The sequence below is a fragment of the Hibiscus syriacus genome, unplaced genomic scaffold (genome assembly GCF_006381635.1).
Source record: "Hibiscus syriacus cultivar Baekdansim isolate YM2019G1 unplaced genomic scaffold, ASM638163v2 tig00113724_pilon, whole genome shotgun sequence".
Taxonomy (NCBI): domain Eukaryota; kingdom Viridiplantae; phylum Streptophyta; class Magnoliopsida; order Malvales; family Malvaceae; genus Hibiscus; species Hibiscus syriacus.
The window spans coordinates 706,423-724,489 of record NW_024063470.1 but is presented as its reverse complement, the minus strand read 5'-3'; the positions used below and the strand labels follow the sequence as shown (position 1 = coordinate 724,489).

Here is an 18,067-nt window from a genome sequence, read left to right as displayed (position 1 = left end):
GACAGGTCAGATCGGGCAAGCGAGTCGGATCGGGTAGGTGGGTCGGGCAGCTTCTAGAAGGTCATCAGGCAGTGGACATTCCCCACGCGCAGCGGTGGTGCGTGGGGGCCTGTACGATGCATTTGGAGGTCGAAAAAATTTCTATATGCATTTTTAAGGGGTTTTGAGAGTTGAGACACTTACCAAGCTCGGTTCACAACGGTGAACGGCGGAGAGCTCGATTTCGCAATGTCGAAAACCTAATCTTCCTCACCCTCTCACACGATGGCGGCAACAGAGACAAGATGGACACCGTGGACTCGGGACGACGCAAGGAACATGATGGTGCGAGAGGTATCGAAAAGGGAATAACAGTCGGCGACGAAACGTCGATTAAAGATTTCCTTATAAAAGAGAAAAGGTTGAGGAGAGAGAGAGAGGAGAAGGGTTTAAACTTTTCAGAAATAGAAAGTTTTTTATTTTTTCTTTTAAACCCACAATTAAAAATGATATAATTATATTATAGGTCCTCCAGTTTTAGTTGTTTTATTAATTTGGATATGAATTTAATAAAAATTTCATATGATCCCTGAATTTAATTTCAATTTAGTCATCGGAATAAATTTTAAGAAAATTTTAAACCCTAATTTGGGGTGTGACAACTCTCCCCCTTAAAAGAAATTTCGTTCTCGAAATTTACCTAATGAAAATAGATGTGGAAACTGAGTCTCTGTCGACTCCATCAGGTCGACCATAAAGATCTCCCCATAAATCTTTATAGAACACCCTTTAAAAATACGATCTATCTCTAAGACTGACCTACGAGACTTTTAACTATCACGAACTCTTAAGGCCCCATAAATGGAATGCGACACAGAAATGAGTATATCCATAGTGAACAGACGCGGGAAACAATATACCATATTTCAAATTTAAAAATTAATGAACAGTAAATACAACCAAGAAGTATTCCGTCTTTTAACTTTTTTTCAATTCAAAAAAATGGTGAACCATGAAGACGATGGGAAAGTATACCGTCTTTAATTTTTTTAGTTAAAAAAAATTATGTTTGAACAATGAAGGAGGGTTGCTTGCACTCCAGCTTAGTATTTATTGTAGATTTTGTTATATTTTGAGAAATAAAAACGTGAGTGTAATGTTTTAAGAATTAAAAAAACTTAACTGCAATATGATATAATAAGTGCTAATCTTTAAAATTTATACATTTTATTAATTTGATCTTAATTTGAAATAATTAAATAAATTTAATCTTTCATATATAAAAACTCTATTAATTTGGTCATTTTTTATAATATTGTCAAACTAAGAGAGTTTTTTGGATCAAGGCAATAATTCAATAATTACATTCTACCATAAAACAACATCAAATTACTGATAAATTGTTATTATACCAGAAAAATAATATAATATCTTTGATAGAAGAACAAAGACTAAATTGATAGACATTTTAAATATGAATGATTAAAATTATTAAATTATTTTAAATTAAGATCAAATTAATATAATATATAAATTTTGAAGATTAAAACTATTATTACAACATACCACATCTCATATAATGTTTAATAATCAATGCTCGTTTAGAATAATATCTTTATCGAGAAATTAAATTATAACTTAAAAAAAACTCATTTATACTAATAGTTGACATGTGATATATCTTATCCCACAATAAATTTAGGCTTAATATAAAAATATATGTTTAAATTATACTTAAAATTGATTTTTGGTATCTAAAGAATTTTTGTTAAAAATAGGTGCTTAATGTTTTATCTATTATACTTTTAGGTGCCTACAGTAAAAAAAATTGTTAAGTAACACATGTCACATTTATTTTTTTAAAAAATATTTTATTTTAAAAATATAAAAAATAGAAATTTGACACGATTCATTTAATTTTAACGGTAGACACCTAAAAGTGTAACAAAAATATATTAGACACTTATTTCTTAAAAAATCTTTAAATACCAAAAAATTAATTTTAAATATAAACATTTTTTTTATTAAACCAAAAATTTATTAAACATTGCCGGCCAAGTAAAACTTTTGTTAAGGCTTTAAAGCCCAAATATGCTATAAAGCAATTCCAAGAATGAGTTGCGCACCAACCAAAAAAATAAAGGTAAATTACACCATTAATCATTATTTTATAATTTTATATTTTAATCATTGAATTTTTTAGCTAAATCATTACCACATTATTATTTTTATTTTAATTACCAATCACGTATCATCATTATATTAGTCAAATAAAATAAAACCAAATGTTATTTTTAAGGAGGGTTGAACCATGTAAAATTGTTTTTATAATTTTACTAAATTAATATTTAGTTTAAACTCTACCAACACCTCAAAATTATAAAAAAAAAATATAATTTTAATAAGATAATATAATTTAAGCTAACTATTAATTTTGATAGAATTACAATAGTTGTTTAATCTGGTTCAATAGTTAAATGATGAAACTTTATTGAAGGGTCTGAATTCCATTATTCTCAACAGTATGTCTTTATTTTATTGTATTTTCACCCCTTTATTGACAAATATTATTAAAAACAGCACACAGGCTGTTAAGTAGAGAGAGAGAGAGAAAATAACGTGAAAAATAAAAAATAGAAATATAATTTGATGGGTAATGGTGTAAATTAACCAAAAATAAATAATAAAACTCTAAACTGCCTAACGCGTTTTTCTATAAAAAGAGGGCGACTCGAACATAAAGCAACGCGAAAAAAAAAATCTTCGAAGAGATTTATTGTCTCGATTCTCTGGATTTTCTTTGCGTGTGGTTTCCATCTCCCTTCCGGTAAGATTTTCAATTACCTCTGATTCAATTGAGGTCAGATCAGATCCGCCAAAAGAAGCACGAAAATTTCATGTTCTAGGGTTTTCGTTTTGATTGTTGCCGTATCTTTTTTTTGGTTCTTTTTCGCTTTGATTATCGTCATATCTGAAACCTAGGGTGTAATCTTTGTCTGCTCTATCTATTGATTGAGTCTTTAGAAGTTGTCTACATATCTAGGGCTTGTATTTTGCAACCCTTGAAGATTGATTGGCTATTTGTTTTGTTACTTGGAGATTTTGTTTGGTATCTTTTTTTATTGAGAAGAGTTGTGTGGTTCTTGATTGGTATGGCGGCAGGGCGAGTTGATGTTTGGAGGAGAATTGATGTTGAGAAAGTAAATCGGGATTATGTCCATGCTAATCCCGTTAAGGATGTATGCAACTACCCATCTAATAGTAAGAATTCGGCTTCTTTATAAGAGTAAGTTTGGTCTGGGTCCTAAACGATGTGGGTTAGACAATGTTGCAAGAGTTAAAAATGATGCCAGGTCGATGTTGGATGATGATGCTAAGCAGCCGCCTCAGAAAAAACGGAAGTTTTCTTCAATTGTATGGGACCTAGAAAGCTCTTCGTCCAAGACAGAGTTATAGCGACAACTAACACTCTGTCATCTCCACCTTCACCTTTGAAGTTGTCAAATACTGTTTCCAATCAGGATGATAAGAAGCTACCCGTCTCTGCAGATCTTATCAAAGAAGAGCATTCACCACCCGAGTCTCCAGTGTCAAATTTCGGTGCTGCTTTATCTCCTTCACTGTCTGGCTGGCGATGTCAGGGTGATGAACAAGAAAAAGATTTGATGGGTAAAGAAAACTTTCAAGCGCCCAACCTATTTACATCACGGTGGGCTTCAGATGATAATGACGAAGATGGATCTCTAACCGAGGAAAAGATAAGGAGTTCGAGTCTTGAGAGTGGGGAGTTTGAAAGAGAGGAACTGGAAGGTGATGGGGTACAGTCTGATGAAAGAAGCAACAGTGTACTGTATGCTTGCAAGGGTGAAGATAAAGGGTGTAAGTTGGACTCTGATAATGTTATGGACTTTGATGACATGCGTGAAGAAGATGCTATCTTTGATCAATCAGATTTAGATGTTGAAGAGTATACAGGAAGTGGGATGAACATGCTTCTTGGTAGCAGAAGTGTTTTTGAATATGAAAGATTGAACAAAATAAGTGAAGGTACCTATGGTATCGTTTATAGAGCCAAGGATAAGAAGACTGGAGAAATTGTGGCTCTAAGAAGGTAAAGATTCTTGGTGGGAGGGACTTAGAAGAATATGGTTTCCCAGTGACATCTCTGAGAGAAATCAATATTCTTGCATCTTTTCATCACCCTTCGATTGTGAAAGTTAAAGAAGTCGTCGTAGATGACCGTGAAAGTGTTTACATGGTTATGGAGTACATGGAACATGACCTCAAGTGGCTAATGGACTCAATGAAGCGACGATTCAGTACAAGTGATGTTAAAAGCTTAATGCTACAGCTACTGGAGGGTGTGAAATATCTTCATGATAATTGGGTGCTACATAGGGATTTGAAAACATCCAATCTTCTCTTAAACAACCAAGGGGAACTCAAAATATGCGACTTTGGTATGGCACGACTGTATGGGAGCCCACTTAAGCCGTATACGACCAAGGTGGTTACCCAGTGGTATAGGTAAGTTGCTTTCTAAGTACTTATATTCTCTGATCATTCTTAATTTCATGTGCTTTTGAATTTGAAATTACCTTCCTTTGATTTATGCATTTCAGAGCTCCTGAACTTTTACTTGGAGCAAAAAAGTATTCAACAGCTGTGGACATGTGGTCTGTTGGTTGTATAATGGCTGAATTGTTAGCTAAGGAGCCCTTGTTCAAAGGAACAAGTGAAATTGATCAGCTTCATAAGGTATTTACTGTTTCTATTTAAATTTTCTACTTTATCTTATCTTTATTATTTTGTTTCTGATGTTTGGTTATGAATCATGGATGATGATTGCAGATATATGATACTCTTAGTGTTCCAAATGAGAAGGTTTGGCCTGGGTTTTCTGAATTACCAGGGGCCAAGGCAAATTATTCTAAGCAACTGTAAGTAATTTTTGACAATTACTATGCTCATCTGAATGACCATACTATTATTTTGATTTTATGTTTACTAAATTCATAGTCACGTGACTTGTAATTTAACAAGTAGTTGCTTTGGTTTTCTTGTACCAGTATAATTTGTTGCGGAAAAAGTTCCCTGTAGCATCTTTTACGGGATCTGCTGTTCTTTCTGATGCTGGATTCGACCTGTTAAACAGGCTTCTTACATATGATCCTGAGAAGGTAATTATACTCGGTTCTAAATCCAACTTTTAGTTGACATGTAGATTACTTCAGCTATAAGTGAAGTTTCTGTTATTTATGCAGAGAATAACAGCAGATGATGCTCTCAATCATGATTGGTTCCGGGAGCTTCCTCTAGCTAAATCTAAAGAATTCTTCCCCACTTTCCCACCAAAAGTGTGAATGGAACAATTTCCCGGGCTGATTGGTGAAAAAGTTGGACACAACAAAATATTAATGGAGCTATGCTTGAAGGATCCATATCTGATATATCAGTGGTAATTTTTTTTTTCGTCTATTGGATTGTGTCATGATACAGACAATTAGGTGCATTCAGCCACTAGGTTATCTTCAATGATAGTTGTATTAGGTATAGATGATAGACAAAAATTTGAGATGCTACGGTTGCATGTTTTGTGGTAGCAAATTATTGGGAGGAACTGATAGTGTTTTGGCATGCACCTACTGCCTTATGTGGTCCGGTTGTTTAGATCAGTTTCAGATTATTTATAGTGCTCGTCAGCTGAGATTTTTCCTTATAATTTTTCATTTTTCAGTCTTGATATTGTATTACATAACTCATGTAAATATTCTGAACTACTTTTAAAAGTTTCTTTTTAATTTCATCATTATTGCTTACATTGTTTTCTTCAATTTTTCTCATATTGCTTGCAAGAGTCCACTGATATTTGGAAGGGTACAACGTTGGTGTTTCCTGTTTTATGGGCAGTAAGTTTTGCATACTCAATGTGCTTTGTAATAAATAAGTTGGTTCTTCAACATGTGAGATATCCATATTTTTCTTTGTTTCCTTTCTGTTTTCTTCTTTGTTTGCGTGTTGCAGCAGCAAAGGTGGTTCAAAGCCTGCACACTGTCATTTAATATGCAAGTAAGGCATTGTTGTTTCACTAACTTATTCCCTTGCAATGACTAATTATTATCGATGATGATGTCATTGACTACGCACGGAAAGAATTCTCTTAATTATCATGCAGATGTTACGTTAGGAGAAAAAAGATAATAGAACAACGGATCATCTAATGAGGCTTGTTCTTTTCTCTACATTGTATTTAGCCCTTCTTACAGTTCACCCTGTCGGTTTTTAGTGGATGTTAGAATACCGAACTTAAGGTTATAGTTTTGAATGCCAAAAATCTTCTCTCATATAGTTTTTAAAGCTGGCATCCAAATTCTCTTATAAATCAGTAGAAGTTGAATGCGAGGATGGGGTTTGTAAATACTAGTAATTGCAATTCTGCATCAAGTTTTAATTTGCGTGCAAGTGTTGGTAAATGGTATTGTGATATAACGTTGTCATGAAAATATGTTGAAAGCGGATTGGATAATGTTTATACTTGAACGAGGCATTTGCTCTTGTTTTGTTTCTTTTCTTCTTGGAGGATCCTGCAGAGGAAGGAGTGTATGTGTATGATTTTGATGGATGTCATGATTTTCGAAGCAGTGGGATTTTGAAGCTTTGTGGTAATTGGTCCATCGAGGGTTTCTTTCTTCTGTACTATTGAAGAAATGTTGTGTAATTCCGAGATTTAGCGAGTTCAAACTTCTTTTCAAATATAAAGCCTTACACCAAAGTAACTCGAACCATATTATTTGCAGCTATCCTTGCCATACGGGTATAATTATAAAACAGGAAAGAAAGGAATACTTGGTAGTTGTCTGAGAGTGGCGTTGGGAATCAACTTAGATGTCTATACGACAGGATCTTTTATTTTGAGAACGCATTTGGATAAAGCAAGGGTTTGGTGAAAATGTGACAACGGAGAAGTTGAAGACCTGTGATCTCGTGGTAGTAAGGATGAATTTGGGTTCTAAATCTGTTTTTTTACCTTTGATCCTTGTGTTGAAGCTGTGATCTTGTCGGCTTAAGGTCTAGAGGGGAGTTATTGAAAAATTGAAGCTTTGCTTTGTTCTGCGAGTATTCATACGTGGTGAATTGATTGATTTTTGGAGTAGCAGTCGTCGACCTTGAGGTAGCGTCCCAATGAATGGGTAGATCAATTGTGGTTGCTAGGACATAGCAACGAAATCGAATTTTTTTTCTGTATTAGATTATTTGATTTGGTTTGTTTTTTCAATTTGTAGTTCAGTTTCGGTACGGTCCAAAAGTAAATTTGCAATTTGATTTGGTTTTAATTTTTTTATATGAAATCCGTTTGAGTCGAATTAAAAATAATAATAAATACTCAAAATACATTCATTTTTGAATTTATCATAAGATAAATTTAAATGAAAAGTATTAATAACTTTTTTATAAATTTAAATTTATATATGTTTTAAAGATAGTAAATGGTCAATAGCTGTCGGACTAAATTGAAAATTGTGATCATCATGTTGTCCAGTTTTGATTCTCATTTTTAAAATTTCATTTTTAAAAGTACGTAAAATGTGATTTGATTCATATTTTAGTGAAAATCGTATCGAATTGAACCGAACTGATATAATGGTTGTAGGTCTGTGGCCATTTGAGTATCCTAACAGAAGTTCCAAAGACATGTCAGATTTGACAAAAACATTTAGGGCTTGTTTGTTTTATGTAATCGACTTTTTGATTTTTTTTTTATTTTTCAGTGTTTAGTTGATGAAAAACATATAGTTAATATCAATAAAATTTTCTTTGTTTTTTTAAAAAAAAATGACTTACAATTTAAATTTTTATAACTTTTACGAATTTTTCACTTTAGAACATAAATAATTAAAACATTATTATTTTTTATATTTAATATTAATATATTATTTTAGTATTATTTTAATAATATATAAAAATTAATATTTTAATGTTTAATATTTTAATAATATTTTTATTTTAATAAGTAATTAATATAATTAGTAATATATTATTCTTATTTTAATAAATAATTAATATAATTTATACTAATTTTGTTTTAAAAATATGATATTTTTACTATTATATATATATATATATTAATAATATTATTGTTTTGTTAGTAAATAATCTATTACATTTTATGTTTTGTTTTTTATTTGCAAGGATCGAAGTAATAAAATAATTTCACATAGAAAGATTATCCAAAAGGTAACCTTCTCATATCCTAGAAATGAGAGAATAACATCATCCTTACATTTTCCAAATACTATATTATTGTTAGTATCTCATTACAGTCATCAGATAATGTTACGAAATTAAAGTCTCTTTTTTCTTATGCTCATTTTTAAATTTTACATTACCTAACCCAAACGCACCATAAAAGTTCGTATTAGCTCAGTATATTATAAAGGAGGTTATAATCTGTATTATATAAATCTTAATGCATCTAAATCGAAACCAATTAAGGTACAAGTGTTTTAACTGGATAAAATGGCTCAAATCCGATTATTTAACCAAGTGCAAATATCAGCTCAATACTATAAGATCAGAACAAGCGACCAAACCGACCTGCCCAGCAATTTCGATTCGTCTGATTGACAAACCATACAAGACGAGTTTCAAAAGAACTTTTCAAAGAAAAACATCCGAAAAAACAGATTTGTTATTCAAGTGTCTAAGCATTAATCTTCTTCAATGCTTAAAAGAGTCAAGCGCCGTGCCGTGCCGTTTGGCCCGAAATAGCAATGAGATGAAAGTTTAGAGCATTCAAATACCCATGATAAAAAAACCTATGGAAATTCCCAGACAAATAAATTCTGTTTTTAGGCTAAGAGAACCAATTTCATCATGAAAGTACCTTCCGAATATCATCCGTAACATCTTTAGGAGGCTTCTCCGCATTAAGCTTAGTAACTAGCCCCTTCTTGGAATAATAATTGATCACCTATATTTCGAACAAAACCATTGATAATGTTAACAGGATTCTAAAATGTACTTAATCCGACATCACTGATGTCGGATTAGATACAGTTTATACCTAGCTAGAACATAAAGAACAAACATTCATGCCGCACACAAAGTTAGGTTGCTACTTAACTCTTTTATCCCATATTAGAAAAAACACATCACATCCATTCTAGTAACTCGCATTTCAAATAACTAAAAAAGAAATGAATGAAAAAAAGAATACAATGCTTCCATTCTGCTAGAAATAGTTAGGAAACGGAAAACATACCGGTTCGGTTTGCTTGTGGAATGCCTCGAGTCTTGACCTGAGCACAGCTGCAGTATCATCTTTCCGTTGAATCAAAGGTTCCCCGGTCACCTTGAAGAGAATAAAAAATCCGATATGTTTGCTAAGTAAGACACGGAAATGTCTAGTGATAATTGACTAATTTACAACTTCATCAACTGGTGAAAAAGGTGGAAAGGTTTCATCAACTGAAGTTGCATTTACGAGAGAAACATGATTACAATGAGGGTTATTATGTTTGACTTACATCATCTACACCAGGAACTTTAGGAGGTGCAAATTTCGTATGGTAGATCTACCACTAGTAGGGTGGATCCAACGACCAGTAATCCTCTCCTCCAAGATTGAATCATCGATTTCGAAATCAAGCACCTTATCTATTTTAACCCCCTGCCTTTCAAGCATTTCATCAAGCTGCAAAGCCAAGATCAAGAACAAATGATTAGAAGCATGGTTTGTGGGTAAAATAAATTATAAATAAACAATGCATCACCTTCTGTGCTTGGACAACGGTCCGGGGAAATCCGTCAAGAATGAAACCCTTTTGACATGAAGGCTTCTTCATCGCTTCATCAATAATGCCAACAACCAGGTCATCAGAAACAAGTTCTCCCTACGAACCAATAGCAAAACACCTCATCAGCCATTTAAATAATCCCGCCAGGCGGGGGAAAAAGATTTTCACCTTATCCATAGCTTCCTTGGCCTTGACACCAAGTGGGGTTTTAGCGGAAACAGCAGCTCTAAGCATATCACCAGTGGCCAAGTGGCACAAGCAGTACTCATCCTTAATCACTGGTGATTGAGTGCCTTTCCCTGATCCAGGTGGACCTGCCAATCATAGGATTTTCAATAATTAGAAACCGACCAATCTTATATAAAATTGAGACAATAAATTGATGAAATGTAAAGAATGCTAACTTAATGCAGCTATGAATTGTGCAATTTCCACATGATACAGACGATCAACAATGCCCGAGACTTTCATAAAAAGTAAATATAAGCATCTTTCTGTTCACTTTCAAGCCACAGTAACTCCAAAGCCTATGCAAGCAAGATGTGTGATTTGGATTAAACGATTGTCCAGACATTGCTGCATGTATCCAACACACTCCATAGTCTAGACCCTATGCAAGACTAAAATTCCACACACTAAGCAAGCAAGATGTGTAGTTCAGATTAAGCAAGAGTCTGGTAGTTTCTGCACAGAACTCTTAAGACTGAATACAGAGTTATTTCTTAGTACGTCAAGAACAGAGGGCTATACTACCCACAACTCTTCATTTTATCTGACACACTTTCTGAGTCAATATAACATAGGTAAGGGACATTAATATTTAGCCTTCCGATGTCTATTACTACTGCTGCAAAGCAAAAGGTGAATGCACAAGGAATTTGCAAATTCACAATTAGAATGGAAATTCATTTCATTTTGTCTCCATGATGCGCATTGGTTTACATATTCTGAAACCAAAATTTCATAGCACGCCACTTTTCAGAAATTACTCATACAAATCCCCAATGCCCGCACTTTGACTTCACGTTGAGAATCATATTTATTTAAAGTTACATGAGAAGTTTCTCTAAAAATAAAGCCAGAAATTTTAGATTGAACTTGGAGCTTTGAAAATTCATTTTCATAGTACAGTTTTACAATTTTGCCTAAGCAAACAAAAAATCTGACACGAACAGACTTCAACACACTCTTAGATCTGAAAGTTACACCTTCAATGTTATTTCTCAATATATAAATATACATACACAGACGAAAATTATTTAAAAAAAAAATCCAAAGTCCAAAACAATGCGAGTTTGAAGAAAACAAGAAAAGGTAAAAAAAACAACAACAAAAAAAAGGAGGGGAAAGATATACCAATGAGGATGAGGCGGTTTTCGGGTTTGGAGGCGCACTTCATACGGCGAAGAAGCTCATTCATCAATGATTCGGAGGGCATTTCTTCCAAGTTGACCGAGCTGCTCGACATTTTTTCTTCTTTTTTTGTCAAAAATCTTTTAAGGTTTTTGGGTTCTGAGTCTCAGCGGAATATTCAAGACTTTGAGGTTAAAAGATAGGTTTTTTATTCTTCGAAAACACAATAGATGGCTTTATTTTACTTTGCTCTTTCTTTACTTTTGCATTGGTTCGGTTCGGACTTCGGAGCCACCAAAGCTTCTAACTCAACAACTCAAGCGCCGACCTTTCCGAATTGAAATTGAAAATTTAACAGTTACATAATTTTTAAGAATAAATCAAATAACATTTTAAATATTAAAAATATTGTATTTTTTATAATAATTCATCTTATAATTTTCAATCATTTTCTTTAAAGGTAGAGTCACGACAAACTCAACAGAAAGTTAAGTTGGTTGATAAATGAATGATTGAAGATCAAGGTGATACCATTCAAAGTCTTCCTATTTATATCGTACAATATATAATCATATTTTATTTCTTTCACGAGATTATTTGATTGAAGAATTGCGACAAACACCAAAAAGAATCATTATAGATCTATTCACGGCGTCCTCTCTGCCTTTTTACGGGTTGTTACCTACACTTAATTTTACATACAAAATAGCTTTCCCTGTGAAGAACCCCACTCATAGTAAAATGACTTTCATACAGAATTTGAGAAAGCGGAGAGTTTTGGAGAAAACAAACCCATTTGTACAAAGAAGATTTCACATAAAGTAGCTGAAGCACTTTTTTCTTCTAGAAGCTCATTCCATTGAAGAAGCTCAGTCATGTTTACAGACTCAGACGATACGCTCGCACATACTGTTTAAGGTAGTCGCTTGGTTAGCAAGTTATTTGTGCAAGGAAAAGTATAAACCTATGGAATTCTTGGTTTTTGATTACCTGCTCGTGAGCATATAAAGTCTGCCATGTTTAGAGAGCGTATATCAACACTCCCACTTAAAGACGGAAGAGGTCTGTATTAGCATATAAGGGTTGAGTGTGAATGAAGCTAGATTAACAGCTGAGTTGTTATGCATGGTGTGAGGTTGTTGAGCGTGTGTGTGTGTGAACGTTAGTAGTCTGTTATGAAGTTGTTACAAAGTTGTTATGGTTGGTTAGTAAACAAGTTGTATAAATGGGCATTAAGTCCTCACTAATATGCATGGATAAAATGTATACATTTGTTGTGAATTACTTTTATGCTTAAAATAGGAAGTAGTTCATCATGGTATCATTTGCCTTCTGTTCCTGAGGTGCTTCGCTTCGCTGCTTCGTTTGATGGTGGGTATGGACTCTGTGGCTGCTAAGACGTTTACTCACAAGAAGATGAATGTAATTCTTGATGAGTCGAATTTTTTACTCTGGAAGCAGCAAGTTCTGTTAACTGTTCGTAGCCATCGACTCGAGCGGCTGTTGACTGGCTCGTTGCAGCCTCCGCCTGCGTTTGTAGTTTATTCAAATGGTGAATATGTGCCAAACGAGTTGTATGATGACTTTGTAGCACAAGATAGTGCACTGGCGTTGTGGCTACTGTCAACCATCAGCTCTCACCTGATCTTTCAATTTGTTGGTGCGGAGACAGCAGTGGTTGTTTGGAACAAGGTGCTACAGTTCTTTGCGAATCGTTCTATAACAGCAGTCATCAGTCTTCATTACAAGCTTCAGTCTCTTAAGAAATAAGATGATAGCATGAGGACTTATCTCATTCGGATTAAGGAGGTGTGTGATGCGCTGGCGTCGTGTGACAGTGTGATCTCCACAGCAAATCAAGTTGCCAGCATCTTGAAAGGTCTATCCAGGGATTATCAACCTTATGTTGCGTTCATTACCACTATGAAAGACTCACTGTCACTTGATAAGATGTGTTCCTTGTTGATTGATGCTGAAACTCAAATTGATGGCTTTGATACTCGAGATGATCAGTTTCCAATGAGTTCTCATGTTGCTAATCTGAGTACTAGTTCCAAATCGAGCAACACAAATTCTTATAATCGATCAGACTATCAAAATGAGTCTGGTTATGCTACTCGAGGACGAGGTCGTGAAAGGCCACGGGTTCATTGCAAACATTGTGGCAAGAATGAACACCTAGTGGTTGACTGCTGGCATCGATTTGATAAGAACTTTTCTGGTAAAGGTTCTGCTCTTGCTTCATCCCGAGATAGCTCTGGCAGTGCACACTATTCTAGTCTTGAAGCTGTAGAGAATGTAGCATGTTCCTGTTGTGCTAAAGGACTTGCTGAGGCTCATAATGTTATAACTCCTAGTGGTTCATGGGTGGTTGATTATGGTGCATCACACCATGTCACGCCTGATGCCTCAACCATTTGTCATAAGGGTAATTTTACAAGTGTAGGTAAATTAATTGTTGGCAATGGTGTGCCCCTATCTATTCATCGAGCTTAGAGTTGTTGTGTCTGAGACGAGAGGTCTGGTGAAATCCTTTTACGTGGTAAAGAACGAGGTGGTCTCTATTTTTTTCAGTCGAATGCGGATGCTGGGAGTAGTGGTCAGGCAGAAACTTATGTTGCACTTTCTTCGAATAAAGCTGTATGAACTTTGGCATAGACATCTAGGGCATCCTGCATATGGGACCCTGGAGCAAGGCTGTAAATTATTAAATGTACTTGTTGATAAGAATGTGAATGAACAGTGTGTTGCTTGCTATATGGGAAAAAGTCATAAACTCCCTTTTCATGCATCAGAATCGATTTACACTGCTCCATTCAGTTGATTTATACTGATTTATGGGGACCTTCACCTGTTGCTTCAAACGGGTATAGGTATTATATTAGTTTTGTCGATGCTTGTACATGACACACTTGGCTATATCTGTTGCGTGATAAATCCCAAGAAGTTCATGCTTTCCAGTTATTTCAGCAACTTGTTTCCACACAGTTTAACTTGAAGATATTAGTTGTGCAGAGTGATTAGGGAGGTGACTTTCGAAATCTCTCTCATGTTCTTATAACAGCTGGGATTGTGCACCGTGTAACTTGTCCACACACCTCAGAGCAAAACAGAGTCATTGAAAGGAAACACATGCATATCATTGAGCTTGCATTAGTATTACTTGCTCAGGCTTCTATGCCTATTAAGTTTTTGACATATGGTGCAATGATGGATGTACATCTCATCAATAGATTGCCCACAAAAGTGCTGCAAGGATTATCTCTATATGAGTCGTTGTTTCATAAGCAGCCTGACTATAGTCTGTTGAAGGTTTTTGGTTGTAGGTGTTTTCCACATCTTAGACCATTTAACTTCCATAAATTGGAATTTCGTTCACATCCATGTACATTTCTTGGTATTAGTCCCCAACACAAAGAGTTCTTGTGTCTTGGGAAGAATGGGCGAGTGTATGTATCTAGGCATGTGAAATTTGATGAATGGAAGTTTCCGTTTGTAGCTGAGTCCAGTCATAGTTGTTGTAGCTCTTCTAGTCAAATCAGTCAACCTCTTGATGTTGTGGTAGATGTATACCGATTACTTACTGAAGATGTTGGGGTTTCAGGAAATCAGCATGCCCCTGTGCATGAGCATGAGAGCTCTGTCGTTGATTTTGCTGCTTCGTCGAATGCTCTTGAGGACTCAAATAAGTCTATGTGCCCAAGTGAAACTCATGTTGAGGTGTCAGTCCAGGACGAGGCTGTTGCACCTCATGGTTTGTTCAAGATTCTACATTCAACCATCATCCTATGCTAACTCGCAGCAAATGTTGTGTCTACAAGGCGAAGGTGTACACCACTGTTCTTGATGATAGTGTTCCCTCTAATATTCATGATGCGTTAATGTCAACTAAGTGGGCAGCTACAGTTCATGTGGAGTACTCTGCGTTAATTCAGAATCAAACTTGGAGTTTGGTTGAGTTGCCTCGTGATAAAAGTGTTGTGGGATGCAAATGGTTATTCAAGCTCAAAAGGAACCCAAATGGTTCTATCCATCGCTATAAAGCTCGTCTAGTAGCTAAGGGTTTTTTGTAAGTTCTTAGCCATGATTTTGTGGTTACGTTTAGTCCAGTTGTTAAGTTTACAACTGTCTATGTGGCTCTATCAGTAGCAGTGGTTAGAGGATGGTCACTAAGACAAATAGATATTAATAATGCTTTTTTGAATGGTGATCTGGCTGAAGATGTTTATATGCAACAGCCCCCAAATTTTGAACAGCTTGGCTCCAATAGGGCTCCTTAGTATGCATGCTGCAGAAAGCTTTGTATGGACTTCGTCAGGCTCCACGGAACTGGAATGATAAGCTCAAGAACAGTCTACTCGAGCTAGGCTTTGTGGTGTCAATGGCTTATACATCTCTATTTGTGCGAGTTGTGAATGATTCATGCACGTATATTTTAGTATACGTTGATGATATAATAATTACAGGAAGTTCGAATGCGGAAATTGATGTTGTTATTCATATGTTGCACAAGAATTTCTCTTTAAAAGACCTTGGAGTACTTTCATTCTTCCTTGACATTGAGGTTAAGAGGGTTGGTGCTGGTTTAACCCTCAGTCAGAAAAAAATACATACTCGAGCTATTGGAAAAAACAAACATGCTTCAAGTATCTCCAACTTGCACACCTATGGTAGCTGCTATGAAAAATCCAGGGAAAGGAAGTGCTTTTCTAGTCAATGCCGTGAATTTCGAAGCGTTGTTGGTGTTTTACTATATGTCTGCCATACTAGGCCTGATATTATCTTTGCTGCTAATAAGGTGGTGAAGTTCATTCAAGCACCAAGTGAGAACATCTAGTTGATGTTAAGTGCATCTTACGCTATCTAGCTGGTACGTTGGATTATGGCTTAGTCTTCTCAGCTGAGGATACTAAGTTGTGTGTAAAGCATTTTATGATGCTGATTGGGCAGGCGATACTGGCGATAGGCGTTTGATGACTGACTATAGAGTGTTTCTTGGCAACAGCTTGGTCACCTGGACGTCTAAGAATCAAAATTCAGTGTCACGCTCAACGATGAGAGCTAAATATCGAAGCATTACAGAAGCTGCTGTAGAAGTAACTTGGGTTGATGCTTTATTGAGTGACATAGGGCTGCACTCACTAGATAAACCTATTATGTGATAATACAAGTGCAGTAGCAATGACTGCCAATCCAGTGTATCATACGAAGTCAAAGCATGTTGATCTTGACATTCATTTTGTTCGAGAGAAGGTTGTAGCTAGTAAACTGAGGGTGAGTTATGTACCTGTTGGTTTTCAACTTGTTGATAGCTTTACCAAGCCTTTGGCTAAGGCGTCGTTTCAAGTTTTTTGAGATAAGGTTCATGTTCAACAATGTTGAGTTGAAAAAAGGAGAAGAAGAAAGACGGAAGAATATTAGCATATAAGGGTTGAGTGTGAATGAAGCTAGATTAACAGCTGAGCTGTTATGCATGGTGTGAGGTTGTTGAGCGTGTGTGTGAGAACGTTAGTAGTATGTTATGAAGTTGTTACAAATTTGTTATGGTTGGTTAGTAAACAAGCTGTTTAAATGGGCATTAAGTCCTCACTGATATGCATGAATAAAATGTATACATTTGTTGTGAATTACTTTTATGCTTAAGATAGGAAGTACTTCATCAGTCTGTTTTCTGCTAAAGCACCAGCTCATTCCTTCCATAAGAAAACATTAAGCATTGGCAACATGCAAATATTGAGATGATCGTTCTAATACCTTAGAAATCAAAACGAAAACAGAACTCTAAGCAGTAAACTTTTGCATACAGTTGGTAGAAAGCCAATCATTCGTAATTGTAATCTTATAAATCAGTTTCATTGATACACTTGGAGAGGTCACATCAAGCATTTGTATTGTGTAATATATGATAATCAACAATAGCCTAGGGGTGTAAATAAGACATCGGGGATCATAAGTAACTAGTTTGACTAAAAAAACTAGACTTCACATCGGACATCGTCTAGTCGAGCTATAGCAACTTGAGCTATTGAGCAAGCTAATTTTTCACTAGGTAAATGGATATAATTGAATAACCTCAAACAATTTGACTTTTATCTCAGATGTAGCTCAAAATTTGAAACTATATCAAGATGAAGTCGAGCTTTGAGCCTCAAATTTAGACTCGAGCTCAAGCATGAACTTATTCCAACTTGGGCAAGTCTAAGCTCGATTACACCCCTATTCTACCCACATAACATAGTCAATTCAACACCCACAATCACAATTGATATCCTGACTACTAAGAACAAATCATTCCATCTGGCTATGATCAATTAATCTAAACTTCATGAAGTCAATATCATTACATGGACAAAAACGAGGCAAAATCCTTCCATAAAATGAAAATAGTAAACAGTGATCATTGACCACAATACCAACATTTTTCTCCTTTTCCAGAATCTCTTTAATTGGATGGCATGCAACAGTTACACATAGATTCTATAACATAACAAAATAAACAAGCAATCAATTAAAAGGTACAAGAAAGTATTTATCTGATGTTAGGAAAATAGTAATCAATGGAACCTTAAGATCACTCCCGGAGTATCCCTCTGTCATACTCGCAACAACATCAAAATCAATATCAGGAGACAATTCCTCATTTGCAAGAATAACCTTTAGTATCTTTTCTCTATTTGCAGCATCTGGCAAATTTACCATCAATCTGCCAAATTAGAAACCATTAGTAGACAGTCTCAAACTACCAGAAAGTTAAAACTGGCGTAAGGTCGTGATATATGTACATGTATAGTGTTTGTGTAAGAGTTGAACTACATCTAAAGGGTCTATTTGGCATATTAATAAAATATTGCAACAATAATTTTTGAAAAAGTAAAACAAAATAGGGGAGAAGAAAATACATTCTCTTATAAATTCTGACAAGTATATCATGCACAAGG

The 18,067-nt window shown here is 35.0% G+C and overlaps 1 long non-coding RNA gene and 2 pseudogenes across 1 annotated transcript; 1 reads left to right on the top strand and 2 right to left on the bottom strand.

Moving 5' to 3' along the window:
• Window positions 1–2,745: 2,745 nt before the first annotated feature.
• On the top strand, window positions 2,746–5,939 carry LOC120187261 (annotated as a pseudogene).
• A 2,884-nt stretch (window positions 5,940–8,823) lies between these two features.
• Window positions 8,824–11,305, bottom strand: LOC120187262 (annotated as a pseudogene).
• A 5,486-nt stretch (window positions 11,306–16,791) lies between these two features.
• Window positions 16,792–17,867, bottom strand: LOC120187263. Its single transcript, XR_005522270.1, has 3 exons — window positions 17,694–17,867; window positions 17,547–17,606; window positions 16,792–16,822 (listed from the first exon to the last, which is right to left on the bottom strand). It is a non-coding gene; the product is annotated as an uncharacterized LOC120187263 (long non-coding RNA).
• Window positions 17,868–18,067: the final 200 nt, after the last annotated feature.